The sequence below is a fragment of the Arachis hypogaea genome, chromosome 6 (assembly GCF_003086295.3).
Source record: "Arachis hypogaea cultivar Tifrunner chromosome 6, arahy.Tifrunner.gnm2.J5K5, whole genome shotgun sequence".
NCBI lineage: Eukaryota > Viridiplantae > Streptophyta > Magnoliopsida > Fabales > Fabaceae > Arachis > Arachis hypogaea.
The window spans coordinates 85421688-85429746 of record NC_092041.1 but is presented as its reverse complement, the minus strand read 5'-3'; positions in this window follow the sequence as shown (position 1 = coordinate 85429746).

Below are 8059 nucleotides of genomic sequence, written 5' to 3'. Positions count from 1 at the left end.
ATTACTCTTTTTTTATAAGACTTATCGATCAATCTTACTTTTCTTTCTCATTGAATCTTTTTTTATAAGTATTACGTTCTTCAAAACAATACCTATCAAATTTCAATTTTGATATTTTAGAATTTATATTTTTTTACTAACACATATATTTTAAAAATATATCTCACAATTCTTACTATTTTCAAAATTTCTTTCTAATCCTATTATTTCTGAAATTTTATATCTTTAATAAAGGTATCTCGCTACAATGAGAGTGAGAATTACAATGGAGAGGGAATGATCATAACTAAGAGATGTTTTTTTTATAGAGCTGAACACATTTGAAAAGGAAATGCACTAAAGGTTTGATAGAGAGAGGCAATTATTACGACGACAAGGAGAAATAGTAAGAAGAAGAGATTCAGTGGACATAGTAAAAAGATAATGAAGGGAAGTGAAGAAAAGGAAAATAGAGTTTAGAGTTAAGACATATTGAAGAATTTTTGGGTAAAAAGATAAAATTGGTAAATTGATTAATTAGTTAAAAAAAATTTATGTTTTGAATGTGTTGAAAGAAAAAAATTAGTGCAAAATATAAATTTTCAATGGAAACTATTATTACGTTTTTTGGGGTGTCTAAATTGTTAAAGGAAATTATCACAATTAAAAAAGTAAAATAAACATAAAATTTGGCCGCGCTTCATAGATTGCTATTTATAGCCACGTTTTATAAGCAAAACATAAAAAGTTTAAAAGAAATCATTTTTCTCCTTAATTAAAATTCGAATGAAAATAGAAACGAAAAAATAGCGCAATTTATATATTTAAATATAATCAGAAAAACTTTTATCCAAATATACAAATCAAAAAGTTGTTATGTGTTTGTGCAAAATGCATTATTATGTAAACCGTGGAAGCCAACCACGGTTTCTGATTTGTACATAAATCGTGGCTGGCAGGAACAGATTACGTGTTAAAACAAAATGACCATAAACGGTGGTAGGCTACCACGGTTTATGAATGCAAGAAAATCTTCATAAAACCTTGCTGCCAGCAACGGTTTATGAAGGAATGGTAATTGGCATAAACCCTTGTAGCCTACAACGGTTTATGAGGAGGGAATATCTATATATATGTGGGTGAGATTCAACCTGCATGAGAGATACATTTTTATATATATTTTTAAAATATAATATAGATACATTTTTAATTATATTAATAAGACGATTAATTTACGTCCGAATTCACAATATAAGAGTAACTTTTGTGAAACACGTTGAAGAGGATAAAAGTGTGTTTCAGTACTTTGAACGATGTTCTTTGATGTTTGACAACTTTTTTTTTTGAACTCCAACTTGATTCTGCATCCCAAAAGCTCGTTCATTAGAAGCAAAAAATTATAGCTTCTGCATTTACTCAACCCACGTTTAGGTTGTTGCTTGTTATTATTAGTTTTTCCATAATTTTTTCTAAATAAATGCTAAGAATATTAAAATAATTATTCTAATTTTTATGTACTGTTTACTATTTTAATTTTTTATAATATGTATTATTGCTCCTATTAGAAATAATAAATTAAATAAAAAATTAATTATAAATAATAATAAAAATCTAACTTGTAAAAAATTAGAACCTAAAATAATAATAAAAATAAAATTATTAAGAGTACTTAAAAAGACTACTAAAATATGTTATTTTATATATTATTTTTAATTTAATAAATAAATATTACTTTTTACTATAAAAAAATACTTAAAAAGTTGTCCATTTTTATATGTTATTTTTAATTTTATCATTAAATATTAATTTTTATTATAAGAATAAAAAATTATAATATATTAAAATAGAGTACTATAAAAAAATACTATATAAAAGATATTAAAAAATATAAAAAAATTAAATATATTTAAAAAAATAATATTATAATTTAATATTATATTTTTTTAGTAATTAATTAATTATTTATCTAGAAGTGATTTTAACTAATATTATCCAAACAATATTTATTTTATCAAAATCAATTTTAGTAAAATTTGCTAAACATAAATCATGTTGGCACAAACTCACTTCTACCCAAAATCAATTCTACAAAATCACTTCCATTCAAACTCCAGTTTCCCCAACGTGAATCCAAACACACACTTAAAAGTTACTGTTGGTCGAAAAATATTTTTGATGAAAATAAATTGATTCGGAGTAAGTCAGAAACAAATTTTAATGCATTTTGAAAATATTTTTAATGCAAACGTGGGTTGAATAAATGCAGAAGCTAAACGTGGGTTGAGTAAATGCGAAGCTATAATTATTTTAATTATTTTAATATTCTTAGCATTTATTTAGAAAAAGTTATGGAAAAACCAATAATAACAAGCAACAACCTAAACGTGGGTTGAGTAAATGCAGAAATTATAATTTTTTGCTTCTAATGAACGAGCTTTTGGGATGCAGAATCAAGTTGTCGTTCAAAAAAAAAGTTGTCAAACATCAAAGAACATCGTTCAAAGTACTGAAACACACTTTTATCCTCTTGAACGTGTTTCACAAAAGTTACTCTTATATTGTGAATTCAGACGTAAATTAATCGTCTTATTAATATAATTAAAAATGTATCTATATTATATTTTAAAAATATATGTAAAATCTTCCATGACTCCACCACTCAAACTTGAGCAAATCCTCCCATCCTCTCTCTCAAACTCTCTCAACTATGAAGGTTTCAAAAAATTTTATTGCTTCTAAATGATCCGTGTTGAGCACCAACGGATTATGTATATATATACATATAAACGTAAACCGTGGGAGCCTAGGAGGTTTTACGTTTAACGCAAAATTCCTCATAAACCGTCCCACAGTTTATGCCTAACACTTTTCCTTCCTAATCCGTGGTTGGTGGCCACGGTTTACAGCCAAACTTTTCCTTCCATAAAACCTCCCTGTCAGCTACGGTTTATGTACAAATCAGAAACCGTGGTTGGCTCCCACGGTTTATATAATAATGCATTTTGCACAAGTACGTAACAACTTTTTTATATGTGTATTTGGGTAAATATTTCTCTGGTTTTATTTAAATATGTAAATTGCCCCAAAAAATATGAATGGAAATAGAAATTAAATTCGATTTTAAAGCGCATCAAGTTTTATACAATAATAAATTATAACAAATGTTATTTAAGAAAAAGGTTAAGTGCGATTTTAGTTCTTAAAATAGAGGCTGAAAATTTTTTATGTATTTAAAATTGTCTCTAAAGTTCGATTTAATTTTAAATTCGTCCTTCAGACTAAAATAATCTTCTCTTTTATTACCAAAATATTCAGTTTCTCTTTTTCTTTTTCATCACATCAACTTATCTGAATTAACTAATGATACAACTAATGCATAAATTATAAATGATATTCTTATAAGTTTTTAACCAAACAATATAAAACAAATTCTCCATTTTAGATTTCATTATCATTATCAATATATGTTCTTCAATTTCACTATAGAAATCCTTAATATTCAGATAAATAAAATGAACACTTCTCAAAATTCACAAAATAAATGTGAACAACACAAAATCAAATTGTAAAAACCAAAAATTTCAGTTCAATTCACAAAACCATACAAATAATCAAAACTAGCAAATTAATCTATGTTTCAAATATCATGTAACATAATAGAGTTTGTTTTTTGTATAGCTGTCAAGTTGGTTAGTTTGTTAGACATAATTATAGCACTATTAGTTAGTAATTTATTTTCCCTTTTGCTATATATATTGTAATTGGTACTCAGTACTCCGTGGTGGTTCTTTTAATCAATTATTCTCTCTTTTCACTTCTTTTCAATTCTTCTTCCATTACTTTAAATTTCAATGACCTGAGAGTACATCACCAACCTTCTTCTTTTCTTATAATTATTTTTGTAATTCACTTGAATTTTAAGCTTGGTATCTTTTTACATGGTATCAGAGCGAGAAGATCCAACTATGGCAGATAATTTAGCTAATCCGAATGCAAGCCCTTCATCAAATTCCGCTGTAGATTTTGAGAATTTCACCGCTTTCATGCGTCAATTCTCTCAGTTCTAGGCACATCTTGGCAGATCTAGTTCCTCTTCTGTAATTTCTGATCCGATTAGCCCTTATTTTCTTCATCCAGGAGAAAGTCCTGGTTTGGCTCTAATTCCGCTTAAATTGACACCTCAAAATTATTATCAGTGGTCGCACGATATGTGGAGAGCACTCAGATCGAAGAACAAGGTGAAATTCCTCGATGGATCCATTCTAAAACCAGGTGAAGGTGATCCTAATTTTGAAGCATGGGATAGGTGTAACAATTTCCTCCTCTCCTGGATCAACCTCTCTCTCAGCCCTGAAATCGCTAAGAGCGTCATGTGGATTAGCTCAGCTCCAGACTTGTGGAATGATTTAAAACGTCGTTACTCACAGGGAGATGTCTTTCGAGTTGGTGCGTTAAAAGAAGAATTTTATGCACTCAAACAAGGTGATCTTACTGTTACCTCTTACTTTGCTATGTTGAAAGCTATTTGGGAAGAATTAGAAAATTTACGTGCTATTCCTAGTTGTGTTGCTTGTGTTAATGGATGTTCATGTGGATTACGAATTGTTCGAGACTATGCTTCTGAGGAATATGTTGTCAAATTCTTAAAAGGATTGAATGAGCAATATTCCTCAGAAGCATAGTCTCGAACAATTCGTAATCCACATGAACATCTATTAACACAAGCAACACAACTAGGAATAGCACGTAAATTTTCTAATTCTTCCCAAATAGCTTTCAATATAGCAAAGTAAGAGGTAACAGTAAGATCACCTTGTTTGAGTGCATAAAATTCTTCTTTTAACGCACCAACTCGAAAGACATCTCCCTGTGAGTAACGACGTTTTAAATCATTCCACAAGTCTGGAGCTGAGCTAATCCACATCACGTTCTTAGCGATTTCAGGGCTGAGAGAGAGGTTGATCCAGGAGAGGAGGAAATTGTTAGAGATCCAATCAATGCGGCCCAATTACCTTCAACATGTAAGTATCCCCTTTCTCACCATTTGTCATATTCATTGTTTACTCCCAAGCACCAGGCCTTCACTTTTGCTCTCATAAATAACTCGGACCCCAAACACTATTCTGAGGCTGTTATGCATGATTGTTGGAGAAAGGCTATTAAGGCAGAACTCACTGCTCTTGAGCAAAACAAAACCTGGATCATCACTTCTCTTCCTCCTGGAAAGAATGCAGTTGGTTGTAAGTGGATTTTTCGCACAAAATTCAACCCAGATGGCACTATCGAGAGGCATAAGGCACGTCTTGTTGCCCAAGGTTTCACTTAAATTCCTGGAGTCGATTACATTGACACCTTTAGTCCCGTTGTGAAAATGAGCACTGTGCGTGTTCTTCTTACCGTTGCAGCAGCAAAGAATTGGCATCTTCATCAACTTGATGTGAATACAGCTTTTCTCCATGGAGACCTACATGAGGACGTTTATATGAAACTTCCAAAGGGGTTGCAGTGTTCTGATCCAAACTTAGTCTGTAAGTTGACAAAATCTTTGTACAGTTTGAAACAAGCTAGTCGCCAATGGAACATCAAGTTGTCTGCTGCACTTGCTGATCTGGGGTTTACTCCATCTGAAAATGATCACTCGCTTTTTACCAAATCCACAGGTACAACTTTCACAGCTATTCTTGTTTATGTTGATGATCTTGTGTTAGCTGGAGATGATTTGAGTGAAATTCAAGCTTTCAAAACGTTTTTGGATGATAAGTTCAAAATTAAAGACCTTGGCCTTCTTAAGTTCTTTATTGGGATGGAGGTAGCACGAAGCAATGCTGGTATTGCACTGTATCAAATAAAGTATGCATTGGATTTGATCACAGACTGCGGTTTGCTTGGTGCAAAACCAGCATCTACTCCTATGGAGTACACTGCTTCTCTGTCTAAGGCTTCATGCTCCCCTCTTTCTGATGCAACCATCTATCGTAGATTGGTGGGCAAACTTCTGTACCTTACTAACACAAGACCAGATCTCAGCTACTCTGTTGGATGCCTATCTCAGTTCATGGATTCACCAACTGATGCCCACTTGAAGGCTTATTTTTCTCTGTCAACAATTCTTTCACACTATCTGGTTACACTAATTCTGATTGGGGGGCTTGTAAAGACACCCGAAAATCCATCAGTGGTTATTATTTTTTCCTTGACCAAACTCTTATTTCTTGGAAGAGTAAGAAGCAGGCTACAGTTTCAAGGTCGTCCTCAGAAGCAGAATATCGCGCCCTTGCTAATGGCACTTGTGAACTCATTTGGTTACTCAAACTACTAAAGGAATTCAACATTCTTCCTCCTCTTCCGGTTGATATCTTCTGTGATAATAAATCTGCTATCTATATTGCTTCAAATCCTGTCTTTCATGAAAGAACCAAGCATGTTGAGGTTGATTGTCATGTGGCTCGAAACAAGTTCAAAGAAAGGGTTTCTAATCTTAGGCACGTTGTCTCCAGTGAACAACCGGCTGATCTATTCACTAAATCCCTTCCTCCAGGACCATTCTCTCATTTGCTTTCCAAGTTGGGATTACTTGATTTGCACAAATCACGTAATACGAGCTTGTGGGGGGATGTAACATAATAGAGTTTGTTTTTTGTATAGCTGTCAAGTTGGTTAGTTTGTTAGACATAATTATAGCACTATTAGTTAGTAATTTATTTTCTCTTTTGCTATATATATTGTAATTGGTACTCAGTACTCCGTGGTGGTTCTTTTAATCAATTATTCTCTCTTTTCACTTCTTTTCAATTCTTCTTCCATTACTTTAAATTTCAATGACCTGAGAGTACATCACCAACCTTCTTCTTTTCTTATAATTATTTTTGTAATTCACTTGAATTTTAAGCTTGGTATTTTTTACATATCAGATAATCAAAACACAATTTATTTCAACTAGAACTTTTTCTTATTCTTTTTCTGCCTGTCTTACATTTTTGCTGGCAAACTTGATATAGTTTTAAAACAAACTAAGGATCTGTTGCTTGTTGAGGCATGGGTCGAAGAATTGGGAGTTCAAGTTGACGGCAACGTTCTTGCGGCAGATGGCGGCCACAAGTACATCACGTTCCAGTTTGTCATCATTGGAACCAAGAAGAAAGAACTGGTAGGGAACTGGATGCGAGCGGCCATGGAAAACCTCTGATTTTGGCCGGCGATGGTTGGGTTTGGTATTAGATTTTCCGCCATAACAGCAACAGCAGAAGAGAAGAAGAAAAGAGAATTAAATTAGGGTTTGGAATTAAGAATTTGGAGTTGGAATTGGAAAAGATCAGACAGAAACTGGAACAAGGTCATTTCTCCCATTAGAAAAAATGTTTCCAAAAACTAGCCACGACGAGGAACAACGGCGACGTGCTTCTTCCTCAATGGCGACTCCTTCTCTTTTGATGGCAACTCTGTCTTCTCTCTCGTGCTTCTCTTTCTTTCCAATGTGATTCTCTTCTTTTTTTATTTTTTATAATTTTTTGTCAAGGGTAATATTAGGAATAAATTTTAAAATTTTAGTTAAAATGACGATTTTAAAATAAGTCGATCTTTAAGGACGATTTTAAGTGCAAAAAAAGGTTGGAAAAAATTTTTTTTCAATCTCTACCTTAAGAACTAAAATCGTACTTAATCCTTAAAAAAATGTATCATAAAATATTTTAAACTCAAAATAGAAAACCGGAAAAAAATTGCTACTCATAATATTTAATTTTTAATAATAACATCTCCAATTTCATAATTTGACTACACTTCTACTTTGATCAATAAGATTACTAAAATTTAATTATGACGTATAACGCACATTACATGTATGTAAAATAAATATAGATGCACTTGTATACTAAACGATCCTCCACCCCACGTTGACAGGCTTTATTGTTATTATATTATATAGGATATGATATTAGTCGAATTCTAATATACTATATTTATGATAATTATATTGATTATGAAAAGTCGTTAAAATTAAAATTATATTTTTTTATATTTTAATAATAATTGTTTTGATAATATTTAAAAAAAAACGTTCTTAAATAATAAAAAATATTAT